This window comes from Carassius gibelio, chromosome A19 (genome assembly GCF_023724105.1).
Source record: "Carassius gibelio isolate Cgi1373 ecotype wild population from Czech Republic chromosome A19, carGib1.2-hapl.c, whole genome shotgun sequence".
Taxonomy (NCBI): Eukaryota; Metazoa; Chordata; class Actinopteri; order Cypriniformes; family Cyprinidae; genus Carassius; species Carassius gibelio.
The window spans coordinates 2,437,501-2,457,006 of record NC_068389.1 but is presented as its reverse complement, the minus strand read 5'-3'; the positions used below and the strand labels follow the sequence as shown (position 1 = coordinate 2,457,006).

Sequence of the window (19,506 nt, the reverse complement as noted above, 5' to 3'; positions counted from 1 at the left end):
CAGAGATCGGGCACTGACTCTATTTTTTGCCAAATTTATTATATACTAAGTGAAAAAATTCCAAAAGCTTAAAGCACCTGGTATTCCTTGGCGGTCTCTCATCCAAGTACTAACCAGACCTAAACCTGCTAAGATTCAGAGATCGGGCATTGACTCTTTTTTTTTTTTTTTTTTTTTTTGCAAGATTATTATATAATTCGTGAAAAATATCCAAACATTTAAAGCACCTGGTATTCCCAGGCAGTCTCCCATCCATGTACTAACCTGGCGCAAACCTGCTTATATTCAGAGATCGGGCATTGACTCTATTTTTTGGCAAAATTATTATATACTAAGTGAAAAATTTCAAAAGCTTAAAGCACCTGGTATTCCTTGGCGGTCTCTCATCCAAGTACTAACTAGACCTAAACCTGCTAAAATTCAGAGATCGGGCATTGACTCTTTTTTTTTTTTGCAAGATTATTATATAATTCGTGAAAAATATCCAAACATTTAAAGCACCTGGTATTCCCAGGCAGTCTCCCATCCATGTACTAACCTGGCGCAAACCTGCTTATATTCAGAGATCGGGCATTGACTCTATTTTTTGGCAAAATTATTATATACTAAGTGAAAAATTTCAAAAAAGCTTACAGTACCTGGCATTCCCAGGCGGTCTCCCATCCAGGCACTAACCAGGCACAAACCTGCTTGGCTTACGAGATCAGACAAGATCGGGCATAGCCAGGCTGGTATGGCCATAAGCGAAGACTGCTGCAAAGAGAAGGCTATTTAAAGATCAGCCAATCTACTCGCCAGTACATTATAAAAGTAGGAAAGAAACCCCAAAAGCTTAAAGCACCTGGTATTCCTAGGCGGTCTCTCATCCAAGTACTAACCTGGCCCAAACCTGCTTATATTCAGAGATCGGGCATTGACTCTATTTTTTGCCAAATTTATTATATACTAAGTGAAAAAATTCCAAAAGCTTAAAGCACCTGGTATTCCTTGGCGGTCTCTCATCCAAGTACTAACCAGACCTAAACCTGCTAAGATTCAGAGATCGGGCATTGACTCTTTTTTTTTCTTTTTTTTTTTTTGCAAGATTATTATATAATTCGTGAAAAATATCCAAAAATTTAAAGCACCTGGTATTCCCAGGCAGTCTCCCATCCATGTATTAACCTGGCCCAAACCTGCTTATATTCAGAGATCGGGCATTGACTCTATTTTTTGCCAAATTTATTATATACTAAGTGAAAAAATTCCAAAAGCTTAAAGCACCTGGTATTCCTTGGCGGTCTCTCATCCAAGTACTAACCAGACCTAAACCTGCTAAGATTCAGAGATCGGGCATTGACTCTTTTTTTTTTTTTTGCAAGATTATTATATAATTCGTGAAAAATATCCAAAAATTTAAAGCACCTGGTATTCCCAGGCAGTCTCCCATCCATGTACTAACCTGGCCCAAACCTGCTTATATTCAGAGATCGGGCACTGACTCTATTTTTTGCCAAATTTATTATATACTAAGTGAAAAAATTCCAAAAGCTTAAAGCACCTGGTATTCCTTGGCGGTCTCTCATCCAAGTACTAACCAGACCTAAACCTGCTAAGATTCAGAGATCGGGCATTGACTCTTTTTTTTTTTTTTTTTTGCAAGATTATTATATAATTCGTGAAAAATATCCAAAAATTTAAAGCACCTGATATTCCCAGGCAGTCTCCCATCCATGTACTAACCTGGCGCAAACCTGCTTATATTCAGAGATCGGGCATTGACTCTATTTTTTGGCAAAATTATTATATACTAAGTGAAAAATTTCAAAAAAGCTTACAGTACCTGGCATTCCCAGGCGGTCTCCCATCCAGGCACTAACCAGGCCCAAACCTGCTTAGCTTACGAGATCAGACAAGATCGGGCATAGCCAGGCTGGTATGGCCATAAGCGAAGACTGCTGCAAAGAGAAGGCTATTTAAAGATCAGCCAATCTACTCGCCAGTACATTATAAAAGTAGGAAAGAAACCCCAAAAGCTTAAAGCACCTGGTATTCCTAGGCGGTCTCTCATCCAAGTACTAACCAGACCTAAACCTGCTAAGATTCAGAGATCGGGCATTGACTCTATTTTTTTTTTTTTTGCAAGATTATTATATAATTTGTGAAAAATATCCAAAAATTTAAAGCACCTGGTATTCCCAGGCAGTCTCCCATCCATGTACTAACCTGGCCCAAACCTGCTTATATTCAGAGATCGGGCACTGACTCTATTTTTTGCCAAATTTATTATATACTAAGTGAAAAAATTCCAAAAGCTTAAAGCACCTGGTATTCCTTGGCGGTCTCTCATCCAAGTACTAACCAGATCTAAACCTGCTAAGATTCAGAGATCGGGCACTGACTCTTTTTTTTTTTTTTTTGCCAGATTATTATATAATTCGTGAAAAATATCCAAAAATTTAAAGCACCTGGTATTCCCAGGCAGTCTCCCATCCATGTACTAACCTGGCGCAAACCTGCTTATATTCAGAGATCGGGCATTGACTCTATTTTTTGCCAAATTTATTATATACTAAGTGAAAAAATTCCAAAAGCTTAAAGCACCTGGTATTCCTTGGCGGTCTCTCATTCAAGTACTAACTAGACCTAAACCTGCTAAAATTCAGTGATCGGGCATTGACTCTTTTTTTTTTTTGCAAGATTATTATATAATTCGTGAAAAATATCCAAACATTTAAAGCACCTGGTATTCCCAGGCAGTCTCCCATCCTTGTACTAACCTGGCGCAAACCTGCTTATATTCAGAGATCGGGCATTGACTCTATTTTTTGGCAAAATTATTATATACTAAGTGAAAAAATTCCAAAAGCTTAAAGCACCTGGTATTCCTTGGCGGTCTCTCATCCAAGTACTAACCAGACCTAAACCTGCTAAGATTCAGAGATCGGGCATTGACTCTTTTTTTTTTTTTTTTTTTTTTTTGCAAGATTATTATATAATTCATGAAAAATATCCAAACATTTAAAGCACCTGGTATTCCCAGGCAGTCTCCCATCCATGTACTAACCTGGCGCAAACCTGCTTATATTCAGAGATCGGGCATTGACTCTATTTTTTGGCAAAATTATTATATACTAAGTGAAAAATTTCAAAAAAGCTTAGAGTACCTGGTATTCCCAGGCGGTCTCCCATCCAGGCACTAACCAGGCCCAAACCTGCTTAGCTTACGAGATCAGACAAGATCGGGCATAGCCAGGCTGGTATGGCCATAAGCGAAGACTGCTGCAAAGAGAAGGCTATTTAAAGATCAGCCAATCTACTCGCCAGTACATTATAAAAGTAGGAAAGAAACCCCAAAAGCTTAAAGCACCTGGTATTCCTTGGCGGTCTCTCATCCAAGTACTAACCAGACCTAAACCTGCTAAGATTCAGAGATCGGGCATTGACTCTTTTTTTTTTTTTTTTTTGCCAGATTATTATATAATTCGTGAAAAATATCCAAAAATTTAAAGCACCTGGTATTCCCAGGCAGTCTCCCATCCATGTACTAACCTGGCCCAAACCTGCTTATATTCAGAGATCGGGCATTGACTCTATTTTTTGCCAAATTTATTATATACTAAGTGAAAAAATTCCAAAAGCTTAAAGCACCTGGTATTCCTTGGCGGTCTCTCATCCAAGTACTAACCAGACCTAAACCTACTAAGATTCAGAGATCGGGCATTGACTCTTTTTTTTTTTTTTGCAAGATTATTATATAATTCGTGAAAAATATCCAAAAATTTAAAGCACCTGATATTCCCAGGCAGTCTCCCATCCATGTACTAACCTGGCGCAAACCTGCTTATATTCAGAGATCGGGCATTGACTCTATTTTTTGGCAAAATTATTATATACTAAGTGAAAAATTTCAAAAAAGCTAACAGTACCTGGTATTCCCAGGCGGTCTCCCATCCAGGCACTAACCAGGCCCAAACCTGCTTAGCTTCCGAGATCAGACAAGATCGGGCATAGCCAGGCTGGTATGGCCATAAGCGAAGACTGCTGCAAAGAGAAGGCTATTTAAAGATCAGCCAATCTACTCGCCAGTACATTATAAAAGTAGGAAAGAAACCCCAAAAGCTTAAAGCACCTGCTATTCCTAGGCGGTCTCTCATCCAATTACTAACCTGGCCCAAACCTGCTTATATTCAGAGATCGGGCATTGACTCTATTTTTTGCCAAATTTATTATATACTAAGTGAAAAAATTCCAAAAGCTTAAAGCACCTGGTATTCCTTGGCGGTCTCTCATCCAAGTACTAACCAGACCTAAACCTGCTAAGATTCAGAGATCGGGCATTGACTCTTTTTTTTTTTTTTTTTTTTTTGCAAGATTATTATATAATTCGTGAAAAATATCCAAACATTTAAAGCACCTGGTATTCCCAGGCAGTCTCCCATCCATGTACTAACCTGGCGCAAACCTGCTTATATTCAGAGATCGGGCATTGACTCTATTTTTTGGCAAAATTATTATATACTAAGTGAAAAATTTCAAAAGCTTAAAGCACCTGGTATTCCTTGGCGGTCTCTCATCCAAGTACTAACTAGACCTAAACCTGCTAAAATTCAGAGATCGGGCATTGACTCTTTTTTTTTTTTGCAAGATTATTATATAATTCGTGAAAAATATCCAAACATTTAAAGCACCTGGTATTCCCAGGCAGTCTCCCATCCATGTACTAACCTGGCGCAAACCTGCTTATATTCAGAGATCGGGCATTGACTCTATTTTTTGGCAAAATTATTATATACTAAGTGAAAAATTTCAAAAAAGCTTACAGTACCTGGCATTCCCAGGCGGTCTCCCATCCAGGCACTAACCAGGCACAAACCTGCTTGGCTTACGAGATCAGACAAGATCGGGCATAGCCAGGCTGGTATGGCCATAAGCGAAGACTGCTGCAAAGAGAAGGCTATTTAAAGATCAGCCAATCTACTCGCCAGTACATTATAAAAGTAGGAAAGAAACCCCAAAAGCTTAAAGCACCTGGTATTCCTAGGCGGTCTCTCATCCAAGTACTAACCTGGCCCAAACCTGCTTATATTCAGAGATCGGGCATTGACTCTATTTTTTGCCAAATTTATTATATACTAAGTGAAAAAATTCCAAAAGCTTAAAGCACCTGGTATTCCTTGGCGGTCTCTCATCCAAGTACTAACCAGACCTAAACCTGCTAAGATTCAGAGATCGGGCATTGACTCTTTTTTTTTTTTTTTTTGCAAGATTATTATATAATTCGTGAAAAATATCCAAAAATTTAAAGCACCTGGTATTCCCAGGCAGTCTCCCATCCATGTATTAACCTGGCCCAAACCTGCTTATATTCAGAGATCGGGCATTGACTCTATTTTTTGCCAAATTTATTATATACTAAGTGAAAAAATTCCAAAAGCTTAAAGCACCTGGTATTCCTTGGCGGTCTCTCATCCAAGTACTAACCAGACCTAAACCTGCTAAGATTCAGAGATCGGGCATTGACTCTTTTTTTTTTTTTGCAAGATTATTATATAATTCGTGAAAAATATCCAAAAATTTAAAGCACCTGGTATTCCCAGGCAGTCTCCCATCCATGTACTAACCTGGCCCAAACCTGCTTATATTCAGAGATCGGGCACTGACTCTATTTTTTGCCAAATTTATTATATACTAAGTGAAAAAATTCCAAAAGCTTAAAGCACCTGGTATTCCTTGGCGGTCTCTCATCCAAGTACTAACCAGACCTAAACCTGCTAAGATTCAGAGATCGGGCATTGACTCTTTTTTTTTTTTTTTTTTTCAAGATTATTATATAATTCGTGAAAAATATCCAAAAATTTAAAGCACCTGATATTCCCAGGCAGTCTCCCATCCATGTACTAACCTGGCGCAAACCTGCTTATATTCAGAGATCGGGCATTGACTCTATTTTTTGGCAAAATTATTATATACTAAGTGAAAAATTTCAAAAAAGCTTACAGTACCTGGTATTCCCAGGCGGTCTCCCATCCAGGCACTAACCAGGCCCAAACCTGCTTAGCTTCCGAGATCAGACAAGATCGGGCATAGCCAGGCTGGTATGGCCATAAGCGAAGACTGCTGCAAAGAGAAGGCTATTTAAAGATCAGCCAATCTACTCGCCAGTACATTATAAAAGTAGGAAAGAAACCCCAAAATCTTAAAGCACCTGGTATTCCTAGGCGGTCTCTCATCCAATTACTAACCTGGCCCAAACCTGCTTATATTCAGAGATCGTGCATTGACTCTATTTTTTGCCAAATTTATTATATACTAAGTGAAAAAATTCCAAAAGCTTAAAGCACCTGGTATTCCTTGGCGGTCTCTCATCCAAGTACTAACCAGATCTAAACCTGCTAAGATTCAGAGATCGGGCATTGACTCTTTTTTTTTTTTTTGTTGCAAGATTATTATATAATTCGTGAAAAATATCCAAACATTTAAAGCACCTGGTATTCCCAGGCAGTCTCCCATCCATGTACTAACCTGGCGCAAACCTGCTTATATTCAGAGATCGGGCATTGACTCTATTTTTTGGCAAAATTATTATATACTAAGTGAAAAATTTCAAAAAACTTAGAGTACCTGGTATTCCCAGGTGGTCTCCCATCCAGGCACTAACCAGGCCCAAACCTGCTTAGCTTACGAGATCAGACAAGATCGGGCATAGCCAGGCTGGTATGGCCATAAGCGAAGACTGCTGCAAAGAGAAGGCTATTTAAAGATCAGCCAATCTACTCGCCAGTACATTATAAGAGTAGGAAAGAAACCCCAAAAGCTTAAAGCACCTGGTATTCCCAGGCAGTCTCTCATCCAAGTACTAACAAGACCTAAACCTGCTAAGATTCAGAGATCGGGCACTGACTCTATTTTTTGCCAAATTTATTATATACTAAGTGAAAAAATTCCAAAAGCTTAAAGCACCTGGTATTCCTTGGCGGTCTCTCATCCAAGTACTAACCAGACCTAAACCTGCTAAGATTCAGAGATCGGGCATTGACTCTTTTTTTTTTTTGCAAGATTATTATATAATTCGTGAAAAATATCCAAAAATTTAAAGCACCTGATATTCCCAGGCAGTCTCCCATCCATGTACTAACCTGGCGCAAACCTGCTTATATTCAGAGATCGGGCATTGACTCTATTTTTTGGCAAAATTATTATATACTAAGTGAAAAATTTCAAAAAAGCTTACAGTACCTGGTATTCCCAGGCGGTCTCCCATCCAGGCACTAACCAGGCCCAAACCTGCTTAGCTTCCGAGATCAGACAAGATCGGGCATAGCCAGGCTGGTATGGCCATAAGCGAAGACTGCTGCAAAGAGAAGGCTATTTAAAGATCAGCCAATCTACTCGCCAGTACATTATAAAAGTAGGAAAGAAACCCCAAAATCTTAAAGCACCTGGTATTCCTAGGCGGTCTCTCATCCAATTACTAACCTGGCCCAAACCTGCTTATATTCAGAGATCGGGCATTGACTCTATTTTTTGCCAAATTTATTATATACTAAGTGAAAAAATTCCAAAAGCTTAAAGCACCTGGTATTCCTTGGCGGTCTCTCATCCAAGTACTAACCAGATCTAAACCTGCTAAGATTCAGAGATCGGGCATTGACTCTTTTTTTTTTTTGTTGCAAGATTATTATATAATTCGTAAAAAATATCCAAACATTTAAAGCACCTGGTATTCCCAGGCAGTCTCCCATCCATGTACTAACCTGGCCCAAACCTGCTTATATTCAGAGATCGGGCACTGACTCTATTTTTTGCCAAATTTATTATATACTAAGTGAAAAAATTCCAAAAGCTTAAAGCACCTGGTATTCCTTGGCGGTCTCTCATCCAAGTACTAACCAGACCTAAACCTGCTAAGATTCAGAGATCGGGCATTGACTCTTTTTTTTTTTTTTTTTTTCAAGATTATTATATAATTCGTGAAAAATATCCAAAAATTTAAAGCACCTGATATTCCCAGGCAGTCTCCCATCCATGTACTAACCTGGCGCAAACCTGCTTATATTCAGAGATCGGGCATTGACTCTATTTTTTGGCAAAATTATTATATACTAAGTGAAAAATTTCAAAAAAGCTTACAGTACCTGGTATTCCCAGGCGGTCTCCCATCCAGGCACTAACCAGGCCCAAACCTGCTTAGCTTCCGAGATCAGACAAGATCGGGCATAGCCAGGCTGGTATGGCCATAAGCGAAGACTGCTGCAAAGAGAAGGCTATTTAAAGATCAGCCAATCTACTCGCCAGTACATTATAAAAGTAGGAAAGAAACCCCAAAATCTTAAAGCACCTGGTATTCCTAGGCGGTCTCTCATCCAATTACTAACCTGGCCCAAACCTGCTTATATTCAGAGATCGTGCATTGACTCTATTTTTTGCCAAATTTATTATATACTAAGTGAAAAAATTCCAAAAGCTTAAAGCACCTGGTATTCCTTGGCGGTCTCTCATCCAAGTACTAACCAGATCTAAACCTGCTAAGATTCAGAGATCGGGCATTGACTCTTTTTTTTTTTTTTGTTGCAAGATTATTATATAATTCGTGAAAAATATCCAAACATTTAAAGCACCTGGTATTCCCAGGCAGTCTCCCATCCATGTACTAACCTGGCGCAAACCTGCTTATATTCAGAGATCGGGCATTGACTCTATTTTTTGGCAAAATTATTATATACTAAGTGAAAAATTTCAAAAAACTTAGAGTACCTGGTATTCCCAGGTGGTCTCCCATCCAGGCACTAACCAGGCCCAAACCTGCTTAGCTTACGAGATCAGACAAGATCGGGCATAGCCAGGCTGGTATGGCCATAAGCGAAGACTGCTGCAAAGAGAAGGCTATTTAAAGATCAGCCAATCTACTCGCCAGTACATTATAAGAGTAGGAAAGAAACCCCAAAAGCTTAAAGCACCTGGTATTCCCAGGCAGTCTCTCATCCAAGTACTAACAAGACCTAAACCTGCTAAGATTCAGAGATCGGGCACTGACTCTATTTTTTGCCAAATTTATTATATACTAAGTGAAAAAATTCCAAAAGCTTAAAGCACCTGGTATTCCTTGGCGGTCTCTCATCCAAGTACTAACCAGACCTAAACCTGCTAAGATTCAGAGATCGGGCATTGACTCTTTTTTTTTTTTGCAAGATTATTATATAATTCGTGAAAAATATCCAAAAATTTAAAGCACCTGATATTCCCAGGCAGTCTCCCATCCATGTACTAACCTGGCGCAAACCTGCTTATATTCAGAGATCGGGCATTGACTCTATTTTTTGGCAAAATTATTATATACTAAGTGAAAAATTTCAAAAAAGCTTACAGTACCTGGTATTCCCAGGCGGTCTCCCATCCAGGCACTAACCAGGCCCAAACCTGCTTAGCTTCCGAGATCAGACAAGATCGGGCATAGCCAGGCTGGTATGGCCATAAGCGAAGACTGCTGCAAAGAGAAGGCTATTTAAAGATCAGCCAATCTACTCGCCAGTACATTATAAAAGTAGGAAAGAAACCCCAAAATCTTAAAGCACCTGGTATTCCTAGGCGGTCTCTCATCCAATTACTAACCTGGCCCAAACCTGCTTATATTCAGAGATCGGGCATTGACTCTATTTTTTGCCAAATTTATTATATACTAAGTGAAAAAATTCCAAAAGCTTAAAGCACCTGGTATTCCTTGGCGGTCTCTCATCCAAGTACTAACCAGATCTAAACCTGCTAAGATTCAGAGATCGGGCATTGACTCTTTTTTTTTTTTGTTGCAAGATTATTATATAATTCGTAAAAAATATCCAAACATTTAAAGCACCTGGTATTCCCAGGCAGTCTCCCATCCATGTACTAACCTGGCGCAAACCTGCTTATATTCAGAGATCGGGCATTGACTCTATTTTTTGGCAAAAGTATTATATACTAAGTGAAAAATTTCAAAAAACTTAGAGTACCTGGTATTCCCAGGCGGTCTCCCATCCAGGCACTAACCAGGCCCAAACCTGCTTAGCTTACGAGATCAGACAAGATCGGGCATAGCCAGGCTGGTATGGCCATAAGCGAAGACTGCTGCAAAGAGAAGGCTATTTAAAGATCAGCCAATCTACTCGCCAGTACATTATAAGAGTAGGAAAGAAACCCCAAAAGCTTAAAGCACCTGGTATTCCCAGGCGGTCTCTCATCCAAGTACTAACAAGACCTAAACCTGCTAAGATTCAGAGATCGGGCATTGACTCTATTTTTTTTTTTTTTGCAAGATTATTATATAATTTGTGAAAAATATCCAAAAATTTAAAGCACCTGGTATTCCCAGGCAGTCTCCCATCCATGTACTAACCTGGCCCAAACCTGCTTATATTCAGAGATCGGGCACTGACTCTATTTTTTGCCAAATTTATTATATACTAAGTGAAAAAATTCCAAAAGCTTAAAGCACCTGGTATTCCTTGGCGGTCTCTCATCCAAGTACTAACCAGACCTAAACCTGCTAAGATTCAGAGATCGGGCATTGACTCTTTTTTTTTTTTTTTTTTTGCCAGATTATTATATAATTCGTGAAAAATATCCAAAAATTTAAAGCACCTGGTATTCCCAGGCAGTCTCCCATCCATGTACTAACCTGGCCCAAACCTGCTTATATTCAGAGATCGGGCATTGACTCTATTTTTTGCCAAATTTATTATATACTAAGTGAAAAAATTCCAAAAGCTTAAAGCACCTGGTATTCCTTGGCGGTCTCTCATCCAAGTACTAACCAGACCTAAACCTGCTAAGATTCAGAGATCGGGCATTGACTCTTTTTTTTTTTTTTTGCAAGATTATTATATAATTCGTGAAAAATATCCAAACATTTAAAGCACCTGGTATTCCCAGGCAGTCTCCCATCCATGTACTAACCTGGCGTAAACCTGCTTATATTCAGAGATCGGGCATTGACTCTATTTTTTGGCAAAATTATTATATACTAAGTGAAAAATTTCAAAAAAGCTTACAGTACCTGGCATTCCCAGGCGGTCTCCCATCCAGGCACTAACCAGGACCAAACCTGCTTAGCTTACGAGATCAGACAAGATCAGGCATAGCCAGGCTGGTATGGCCATAAGCGAAGACTGCTGCAAAGAGAAGGCTATTTAAAGATCAGCCAATCTACTCGCCAGTACATTATAAAAGTAGGAAAGAAACCCCAAAAGCTTAAAGCACCTGCTATTCCTAGGCGGTCTCTCATCCAATTACTAACCTGGCCCAAACCTGCTTATATTCAGAGATCGGGCATTGACTCTATTTTTTGCCAAATTTATTATATACTAAGTGAAAAAATTCCAAAAGCTTAAAGCACCTGGTATTCCTTGGCGGTCTCTCATCCAAGTACTAACCAGACCTAAACCTGCTAAGATTCAGAGATCGGGCATTGACTCTTTTTTTTTTTTTTTTTTTTTTTGCAAGATTATTATATAATTCGTGAAAAATATCCAAACATTTAAAGCACCTGGTATTCCCAGGCAGTCTCCCATCCATGTACTAACCTGGCGCAAACCTGCTTATATTCAGAGATCGGGCATTGACTCTATTTTTTGGCAAAATTATTATATACTAAGTGAAAAATTTCAAAAGCTTAAAGCACCTGGTATTCCTTGGCGGTCTCTCATCCAAGTACTAACTAGACCTAAACCTGCTAAAATTCAGAGATCGGGCATTGACTCTTTTTTTTTTTTGCAAGATTATTATATAATTCGTGAAAAATATCCAAACATTTAAAGCACCTGGTATTCCCAGGCAGTCTCCCATCCATGTACTAACCTGGTGCAAACCTGCTTATATTCAGAGATCGGGCATTGACTCTATTTTTTGGCAAAATTATTATATACTAAGTGAAAAATTTCAAAAAAGCTTACAGTACCTGGCATTCCCAGGCGGTCTCCCATCCAGGCACTAACCAGGCACAAACCTGCTTGGCTTACGAGATCAGACAAGATCGGGCATAGCCAGGCTGGTATGGCCATAAGCGAAGACTGCTGCAAAGAGAAGGCTATTTAAAGATCAGCCAATCTACTCGCCAGTACATTATAAAAGTAGGAAAGAAACCCCAAAAGCTTAAAGCACCTGGTATTCCTAGGCGGTCTCTCATCCAAGTACTAACCTGGCCCAAACCTGCTTATATTCAGAGATCGGGCATTGACTCTATTTTTTGCCAAATTTATTATATACTAAGTGAAAAAATTCCAAAAGCTTAAAGCACCTGGTATTCCTTGGCGGTCTCTCATCCAAGTACTAACCAGACCTAAACCTGCTAAGATTCAGAGATCGGGCATTGACTCTTTTTTTTTCTTTTTTTTTTTTTGCAAGATTATTATATAATTCGTGAAAAATATCCAAAAATTTAAAGCACCTGGTATTCCCAGGCAGTCTCCCATCCATGTATTAACCTGGCCCAAACCTGCTTATATTCAGAGATCGGGCATTGACTCTATTTTTTGCCAAATTTATTATATACTAAGTGAAAAAATTCCAAAAGCTTAAAGCACCTGGTATTCCTTGGCGGTCTCTCATCCAAGTACTAACCAGACCTAAACCTGCTAAGATTCAGAGATCGGGCATTGACTCTTTTTTTTTTTTTTGCAAGATTATTATATAATTCGTGAAAAATATCCAAAAATTTAAAGCACCTGGTATTCCCAGGCAGTCTCCCATCCATGTACTAACCTGGCCCAAACCTGCTTATATTCAGAGATCGGGCACTGACTCTATTTTTTGCCAAATTTATTATATACTAAGTGAAAAAATTCCAAAAGCTTAAAGCACCTGGTATTCCTTGGCGGTCTCTCATCCAAGTACTAACCAGACCTAAACCTGCTAAGATTCAGAGATCGGGCATTGACTCTTTTTTTTTTTTTTTTTTTGCAAGATTATTATATAATTCGTGAAAAATATCCAAAAATTTAAAGCACCTTATATTCCCAGGCAGTCTCCCATCCATGTACTAACCTGGCGCAAACCTGCTTATATTCAGAGATCGGGCATTGACTCTATTTTTTGGCAAAATTATTATATACTAAGTGAAAAATTTCAAAAAAGCTTACAGTACCTGGCATTCCCAGGCGGTCTCCCATCCAGGCACTAACCAGGCCCAAACCTGCTTAGCTTACGAGATCAGACAAGATCGGGCATAGCCAGGCTGGTATGGCCATAAGCGAAGACTGCTGCAAAGAGAAGGCTATTTAAAGATCAGCCAATCTACTCGCCAGTACATTATAAAAGTAGGAAAGAAACCCCAAAAGCTTAAAGCACCTGGTATTCCTAGGCGGTCTCTCATCCAAGTACTAACCAGACCTAAACCTGCTAAGATTCAGAGATCGGGCATTGACTCTATTTTTTTTTTTTTTTGCAAGATTATTATATAATTTGTGAAAAATATCAAAAAATTTAAAGCACCTGGTATTCCCAGGCAGTCTCCCATCCATGTACTAACCTGGCCCAAACCTGCTTATATTCAGAGATCGGGCACTGACTCTATTTTTTGCCAAATTTATTATATACTAAGTGAAAAAATTCCAAAAGCTTAAAGCACCTGGTATTCCTTGGCGGTCTCTCATCCAAGTACTAACCAGATCTAAACCTGCTAAGATTCAGAGATCGGGCACTGACTCTTTTTTTTTTTTTTTTGCCAGATTATTATATAATTCGTGAAAAATATCCAAAAATTTAAAGCACCTGGTATTCCCAGGCAGTCTCCCATCCATGTACTAACCTGGCGCAAACCTGCTTATATTCAGAGATCGGGCATTGACTCTATTTTTTGCCAAATTTATTATATACTAAGTGAAAAAATTCCAAAAGCTTAAAGCACCTGGTATTCCTTGGCGGTCTCTCATCCAAGTACTAACCAGACCTAAACCTGCTAAGATTCAGAGATCGGGCATTGACTCTTTTTTTTTTTTTTTTTTTTTTTTGCAAGATTATTATATAATTCATGAAAAATATCCAAACATTTAAAGCACCTGGTATTCCCAGGCAGTCTCCCATCCATGTACTAACCTGGCGCAAACCTGCTTATATTCAGAGATCGGGCATTGACTCTATTTTTTGGCAAAATTATTATATACTAAGTGAAAAATTTCAAAAAAGCTTAGAGTACCTGGTATTCCCAGGCGGTCTCCCATCCAGGCACTAACCAGGCCCAAACCTGCTTAGCTTACGAGATCAGACAAGATCGGGCATAGCCAGGCTGGTATGGCCATAAGCGAAGACTGCTGCAAAGAGAAGGCTATTTAAAGATCAGCCAATCTACTCGCCAGTACATTATAAAAGTAGGAAAGAAACCCCAAAAGCTTAAAGCACCTGGTATTCCTAGGCGGTCTCTCATCCAAGTACTAACCAGACCTAAACCTGCTAAGATTCAGAGATCGGGCATTGACTCTATTTATTTTTTTTTTTTGCAAGATTATTATATAATTTGTGAAAAATATCCAAAAATTTAAAGCACCTGGTATTCCCAGGCAGTCTCCCATCCATGTACTAACCTGGCCCAAACCTGCTTATATTCAGAGATCGGGCACTGACTCTATTTTTTGCCAAATTTATTATATACTAAGTGAAAAAATTCCAAAAGCTTAAAGCACCTGGTATTCCTTGGCGGTCTCTCATCCAAGTACTAACCAGACCTAAACCTGCTAAGATTCAGAGATCGGGCATTGACTCTTTTTTTTTTTTTTTTTTGCCAGATTATTATATAATTCGTGAAAAATATCCAAAAATTTAAAGCACCTGGTATTCCCAGGCAGTCTCCCATCCATGTACTAACCTGGCCCAAACCTGCTTATATTCAGAGATCGGGCATTGACTCTATTTTTTGCCAAATTTATTATATACTAAGTGAAAAAATTCCAAAAGCTTAAAGCACCTGGTATTCCTTGGCGGTCTCTCATCCAAGTACTAACCAGACCTAAACCTGCTAAGATTCAGAGATCGGGCATTGACTCTTTTTTTTTTTTTTTGCAAGATTATTATATAATTCGTGAAAAATATCCAAAAATTTAAAGCACCTGATATTCCCAGGCAGTCTCCCATCCATGTACTAACCTGGCGCAAACCTGCTTATATTCAGAGATCGGGCATTGACTCTATTTTTTGGCAAAATTATTATATACTAAGTGAAAAATTTCAAAAAAGCTAACAGTACCTGGTATTCCCAGGCGGTCTCCCATCCAGGCACTAACCAGGCCCAAACCTGCTTAGCTTCCGAGATCAGACAAGATCGGGCATAGCCAGGCTGGTATGGCCATAAGCGAAGACTGCTGCAAAGAGAAGGCTATTTAAAGATCAGCCAATCTACTCGCCAGTACATTATAAAAGTAGGAAAGAAACCCCAAAAGCTTAAAGCACCTGCTATTCCTAGGCGGTCTCTCATCCAATTACTAACCTGGCCCAAACCTGCTTATATTCAGAGATCGGGCATTGACTCTATTTTTTGCCAAATTTATTATATACTAAGTGAAAAAATTCCAAAAGCTTAAAGCACCTGGTATTCCTTGGCGGTCTCTCATCCAAGTACTAACCAGACCTAAACCTGCTAAGATTCAGAGATCGGGCATTGACTCTTTTTTTTTTTTTTTTTTTTTTGCAAGATTATTATATAATTCGTGAAAAATATCCAAACATTTAAAGCACCTGGTATTCCCAGGCAGTCTCCCATCCATGTACTAACCTGGCGCAAACCTGCTTATATTCAGAGATCGGGCATTGACTCTATTTTTTGGCAAAATTATTATATACTAAGTGAAAAATTTCAAAAGCTTAAAGCACCTGGTATTCCTTGGCGGTCTCTCATCCAAGTACTAACTAGACCTAAACCTGCTAAAATTCAGAGATCGGGCATTGACTCTTTTTTTTTTTTGCAAGATTATTATATAATTCGTGAAAAATATCCAAACATTTAAAGCACCTGGTATTCCCAGGCAGTCTCCCATCCATGTACTAACCTGGCGCAAACCTGCTTATATTCAGAGATCGGGCATTGACTCTATTTTTTGGCAAAATTATTATATACTAAGTGAAAAATTTCAAAAAAGCTTACAGTACCTGGCATTCCCAGGCGGTCTCCCATCCAGGCACTAACCAGGCACAAACCTGCTTGGCTTACGAGATCAGACAAGATCGGGCATAGCCAGGCTGGTATGGCCATAAGCGAAGACTGCTGCAAAGAGAAGGCTATTTAAAGATCAGCCAATCTACTCGCCAGTACATTATAAAAGTAGGAAAGAAACCCCAAAAGCTTAAAGCACCTGGTATTCCTAGGCGGTCTCTCATCCAAGTACTAACCTGGCCCAAACCTGCTTATATTCAGAGATCGGGCATTGACTCTATTTTTTGCCAAATTTATTATATACTAAGTGAAAAAATTCCAAAAGCTTAAAGCACCTGGTATTCCTTGGCGGTCTCTCATCCAAGTACTAACCAGACCTAAACCTGCTAAGATTCAGAGATCGGGCATTGACTCTTTTTTTTTTTTTTTTTGCAAGATTATTATATAATTCGTGAAAAATATCCAAAAATTTAAAGCACCTGGTATTCCCAGGCAGTCTCCCATCCATGTATTAACCTGGCCCAAACCTGCTTATATTCAGAGATCGGGCATTGACTCTATTTTTTGCCAAATTTATTATATACTAAGTGAAAAAATTCCAAAAGCTTAAAGCACCTGGTATTCCTTGGCGGTCTCTCATCCAAGTACTAACCAGACCTAAACCTGCTAAGATTCAGAGATCGGGCATTGACTCTTTTTTTTTTTTTGCAAGATTATTATATAATTCGTGAAAAATATCCAAAAATTTAAAGCACCTGGTATTCCCAGGCAGTCTCCCATCCATGTACTAACCTGGCCCAAACCTGCTTATATTCAGAGATCGGGCACTGACTCTATTTTTTGCCAAATTTATTATATACTAAGTGAAAAAATTCCAAAAGCTTAAAGCACCTGGTATTCCTTGGCGGTCTCTCATCCAAGTACTAACCAGACCTAAACCTGCTAAGATTCAGAGATCGGGCATTGACTCTTTTTTTTTTTTTTTTTTTCAAGATTATTATATAATTCGTGAAAAATATCCAAAAATTTAAAGCACCTGATATTCCCAGGCAGTCTCCCATCCATGTACTAACCTGGCGCAAACCTGCTTATATTCAGAGATCGGGCATTGACTCTATTTTTTGGCAAAATTATTATATACTAAGTGAAAAATTTCAAAAAAGCTTACAGTACCTGGTATTCCCAGGCGGTCTCCCATCCAGGCACTAACCAGGCCCAAACCTGCTTAGCTTCCGAGATCAGACAAGATCGGGCATAGCCAGGCTGGTATGGCCATAAGCGAAGACTGCTGCAAAGAGAAGGCTATTTAAAGATCAGCCAATCTACTCGCCAGTACATTATAAAAGTAGGAAAGAAACCCCAAAATCTTAAAGCACCTGGTATTCCTAGGCGGTCTCTCATCCAATTACTAACCTGGCCCAAACCTGCTTATATTCAGAGATCGTGCATTGACTCTATTTTTTGCCAAATTTATTATATACTAAGTGAAAAAATTCCAAAAGCTTAAAGCACCTGGTATTCCTTGGCGGTCTCTCATCCAAGTACTAACCAGATCTAAACCTGCTAAGATTCAGAGATCGGGCATTGACTCTTTTTTTTTTTTTGTTGCAAGATTATTATATAATTCGTGAAAAATATCCAAACATTTAAAGCACCTGGTATTCCCAGGCAGTCTCCCATCCATGTACTAACCTGGCGCAAACCTGCTTATATTCAGAGATCGGGCATTGACTCTATTTTTTGGCAAAATTATTATATACTAAGTGAAAAATTTCAAAAAACTTAGAGTACCTGGTATTCCCAGGTGGTCTCCCATCCAGGCACTAACCAGGCCCAAACCTGCTTAGCTTACGAGATCAGACAAGATCGGGCATAGCCAGGCTGGTATGGCCATAAGCGAAGACTGCTGCAAAGAGAAGGCTATTTAAAGATCAGCCAATCTACTCGCCAGTACATTATAAGAGTAGGAAAGAAACCCCAAAAGCTTAAAGCACCTGGTATTCCCAGGCAGTCTCTCATCCAAGTACTAACAAGACCTAAACCTGCTAAGATTCAGAGATCGGGCACTGACTCTATTTTTTGCCAAATTTATTATATACTAAGTGAAAAAATTCCAAAAGCTTAAAGCACCTGGTATTCCTTGGCGGTCTCTCATCCAAGTACTAACCAGACCTAAACCTGCTAAGATTCAGAGATCGGGCATTGACTCTTTTTTTTTTTGCAAGATTATTATATAATTCGTGAAAAATATCCAAAAATTTAAAGCACCTGATATTCCCAGGCAGTCTCCCATCCATGTACTAACCTGGCGCAAACCTGCTTATATTCAGAGATCGGGCATTGACTCTATTTTTTGGCAAAATTATTATATACTAAGTGAAAAATTTCAAAAAAGCTTACAGTACCTGGTATTCCCAGGCGGTCTCCCATCCAGGCACTAACCAGGCCCAAACCTGCTTAGCTTCCGAGATCAGACAAGATCGGGCATAGCCAGGCTGGTATGGCCATAAGCGAAGACTGCTGCAAAGAGAAGGCTATTTAAAGATCAGCCAATCTACTCGCCAGTACATTATAAAAGTAGGAAAGAAACCCCAAAATCTTAAAGCACCTGGTATTCCTAGGCGGTCTCTCATCCAATTACTAACCTGGCCCAAACCTGCTTATATTCAGAGATCGGGCATTGACTCTATTTTTTGCCAAATTTATTATATACTAAGTGAAAAAATTCCAAAAGCTTAAAGCACCTGGTATTCCTTGGCGGTCTCTCATCCAAGTACTAACCAGATCTAAACCTGCTAAGATTCAGAGATCGGGCATTGACTCTTTTTTTTTTTTGTTGCAAGATTATTATATAATTCGTGAAAAATATCCAAACATTTAAAGCACCTGGTATTCCCAGGCAGTCTCCCATCCATGTACTAACCTGGCGCAAACCTGCTTATATTCAGAGATCGGGCATTGACTCTATTTTTTGGCAAAATTATTATATACTAAGTGAAAAATTTCAAAAAACTTAGAGTACCTGGTATTCCCAGGCGGTCTCCCATCCAGGCACTAACCAGGCCCAAACCTGCTTAGCTTACGAGATCAGACAAGATCGGGCATAGCCAGGCTGGTATGGCCATAAGCGAAGACTGCTGCAAAGAGAAGGCTATTTAAAGATCAGCCAATCTACTCGCCAGTACATTATAAGAGTAGGAAAGAAACCCCAAAAGCTTAAAGCACCTGGTATTCCCAGGCGGTCTCTCATCCAAGTACTAACAAGACCTAAACCTGCTAAGATTCAGAGATCGGGCATTGACTCTATTTTTTTTTTTTTTTGCAAGATTATTATATAATTTGTGAAAAATATCCAAAAATTTAAAGCACCTGGTATTCCCAGGCAGTCTCCCATCCATGTACTAACCTGGCCC

The 19,506-nt window shown here is 39.1% G+C and overlaps 6 non-coding genes and 16 pseudogenes across 6 annotated transcripts; all 22 read right to left on the bottom strand.

Annotated features, from left to right (window-relative positions):
- Positions 1 to 626: 626 nt before the first annotated feature.
- Positions 627 to 745, bottom strand: LOC127937481 (uncharacterized; annotated as a pseudogene).
- Positions 746 to 1,810: 1,065 nt separating this feature from the next.
- Positions 1,811 to 1,929, bottom strand: LOC127936262 (uncharacterized; annotated as a pseudogene).
- Positions 1,930 to 3,134: 1,205 nt separating this feature from the next.
- On the bottom strand, positions 3,135 to 3,253 carry LOC127936600 (uncharacterized; annotated as a pseudogene).
- A 643-nt stretch (positions 3,254 to 3,896) lies between these two features.
- LOC127937830 (uncharacterized) lies at positions 3,897 to 4,015 on the bottom strand (annotated as a pseudogene).
- Positions 4,016 to 4,795: 780 nt separating this feature from the next.
- LOC127937478 (uncharacterized) lies at positions 4,796 to 4,914 on the bottom strand (annotated as a pseudogene).
- A 1,058-nt stretch (positions 4,915 to 5,972) lies between these two features.
- LOC127937773 (5S ribosomal RNA) lies at positions 5,973 to 6,091 on the bottom strand. The gene has a single exon (XR_008148552.1). It is a non-coding gene; the product is annotated as a 5S ribosomal RNA (ribosomal RNA).
- Positions 6,092 to 6,591: 500 nt separating this feature from the next.
- On the bottom strand, positions 6,592 to 6,710 carry LOC127936902 (uncharacterized; annotated as a pseudogene).
- Positions 6,711 to 7,206: 496 nt separating this feature from the next.
- On the bottom strand, positions 7,207 to 7,325 carry LOC127937772 (5S ribosomal RNA). The gene has a single exon (XR_008148551.1). It is a non-coding gene; the product is annotated as a 5S ribosomal RNA (ribosomal RNA).
- A 780-nt stretch (positions 7,326 to 8,105) lies between these two features.
- Positions 8,106 to 8,224, bottom strand: LOC127937771 (5S ribosomal RNA). The gene has a single exon (XR_008148550.1). It is a non-coding gene; the product is annotated as a 5S ribosomal RNA (ribosomal RNA).
- A 500-nt stretch (positions 8,225 to 8,724) lies between these two features.
- Positions 8,725 to 8,843, bottom strand: LOC127936901 (uncharacterized; annotated as a pseudogene).
- Positions 8,844 to 9,339: 496 nt separating this feature from the next.
- LOC127937770 (5S ribosomal RNA) lies at positions 9,340 to 9,458 on the bottom strand. The gene has a single exon (XR_008148549.1). It is a non-coding gene; the product is annotated as a 5S ribosomal RNA (ribosomal RNA).
- A 498-nt stretch (positions 9,459 to 9,956) lies between these two features.
- Positions 9,957 to 10,075, bottom strand: LOC127937042 (uncharacterized; annotated as a pseudogene).
- A 924-nt stretch (positions 10,076 to 10,999) lies between these two features.
- On the bottom strand, positions 11,000 to 11,118 carry LOC127937275 (uncharacterized; annotated as a pseudogene).
- Positions 11,119 to 11,899: 781 nt separating this feature from the next.
- On the bottom strand, positions 11,900 to 12,018 carry LOC127937477 (uncharacterized; annotated as a pseudogene).
- A 1,066-nt stretch (positions 12,019 to 13,084) lies between these two features.
- Positions 13,085 to 13,203, bottom strand: LOC127936261 (uncharacterized; annotated as a pseudogene).
- Positions 13,204 to 14,134: 931 nt separating this feature from the next.
- LOC127936599 (uncharacterized) lies at positions 14,135 to 14,253 on the bottom strand (annotated as a pseudogene).
- A 925-nt stretch (positions 14,254 to 15,178) lies between these two features.
- Positions 15,179 to 15,297, bottom strand: LOC127937829 (uncharacterized; annotated as a pseudogene).
- A 780-nt stretch (positions 15,298 to 16,077) lies between these two features.
- LOC127937476 (uncharacterized) lies at positions 16,078 to 16,196 on the bottom strand (annotated as a pseudogene).
- Positions 16,197 to 17,254: 1,058 nt separating this feature from the next.
- On the bottom strand, positions 17,255 to 17,373 carry LOC127937768 (5S ribosomal RNA). Its single transcript, XR_008148548.1, has one exon. It is a non-coding gene; the product is annotated as a 5S ribosomal RNA (ribosomal RNA).
- Positions 17,374 to 17,872: 499 nt separating this feature from the next.
- LOC127936900 (uncharacterized) lies at positions 17,873 to 17,991 on the bottom strand (annotated as a pseudogene).
- A 495-nt stretch (positions 17,992 to 18,486) lies between these two features.
- Positions 18,487 to 18,605, bottom strand: LOC127937766 (5S ribosomal RNA). The gene has a single exon (XR_008148546.1). It is a non-coding gene; the product is annotated as a 5S ribosomal RNA (ribosomal RNA).
- Positions 18,606 to 19,103: 498 nt separating this feature from the next.
- LOC127937041 (uncharacterized) lies at positions 19,104 to 19,222 on the bottom strand (annotated as a pseudogene).
- Between the last annotated feature and the right edge of the window lie 284 nt (positions 19,223 to 19,506).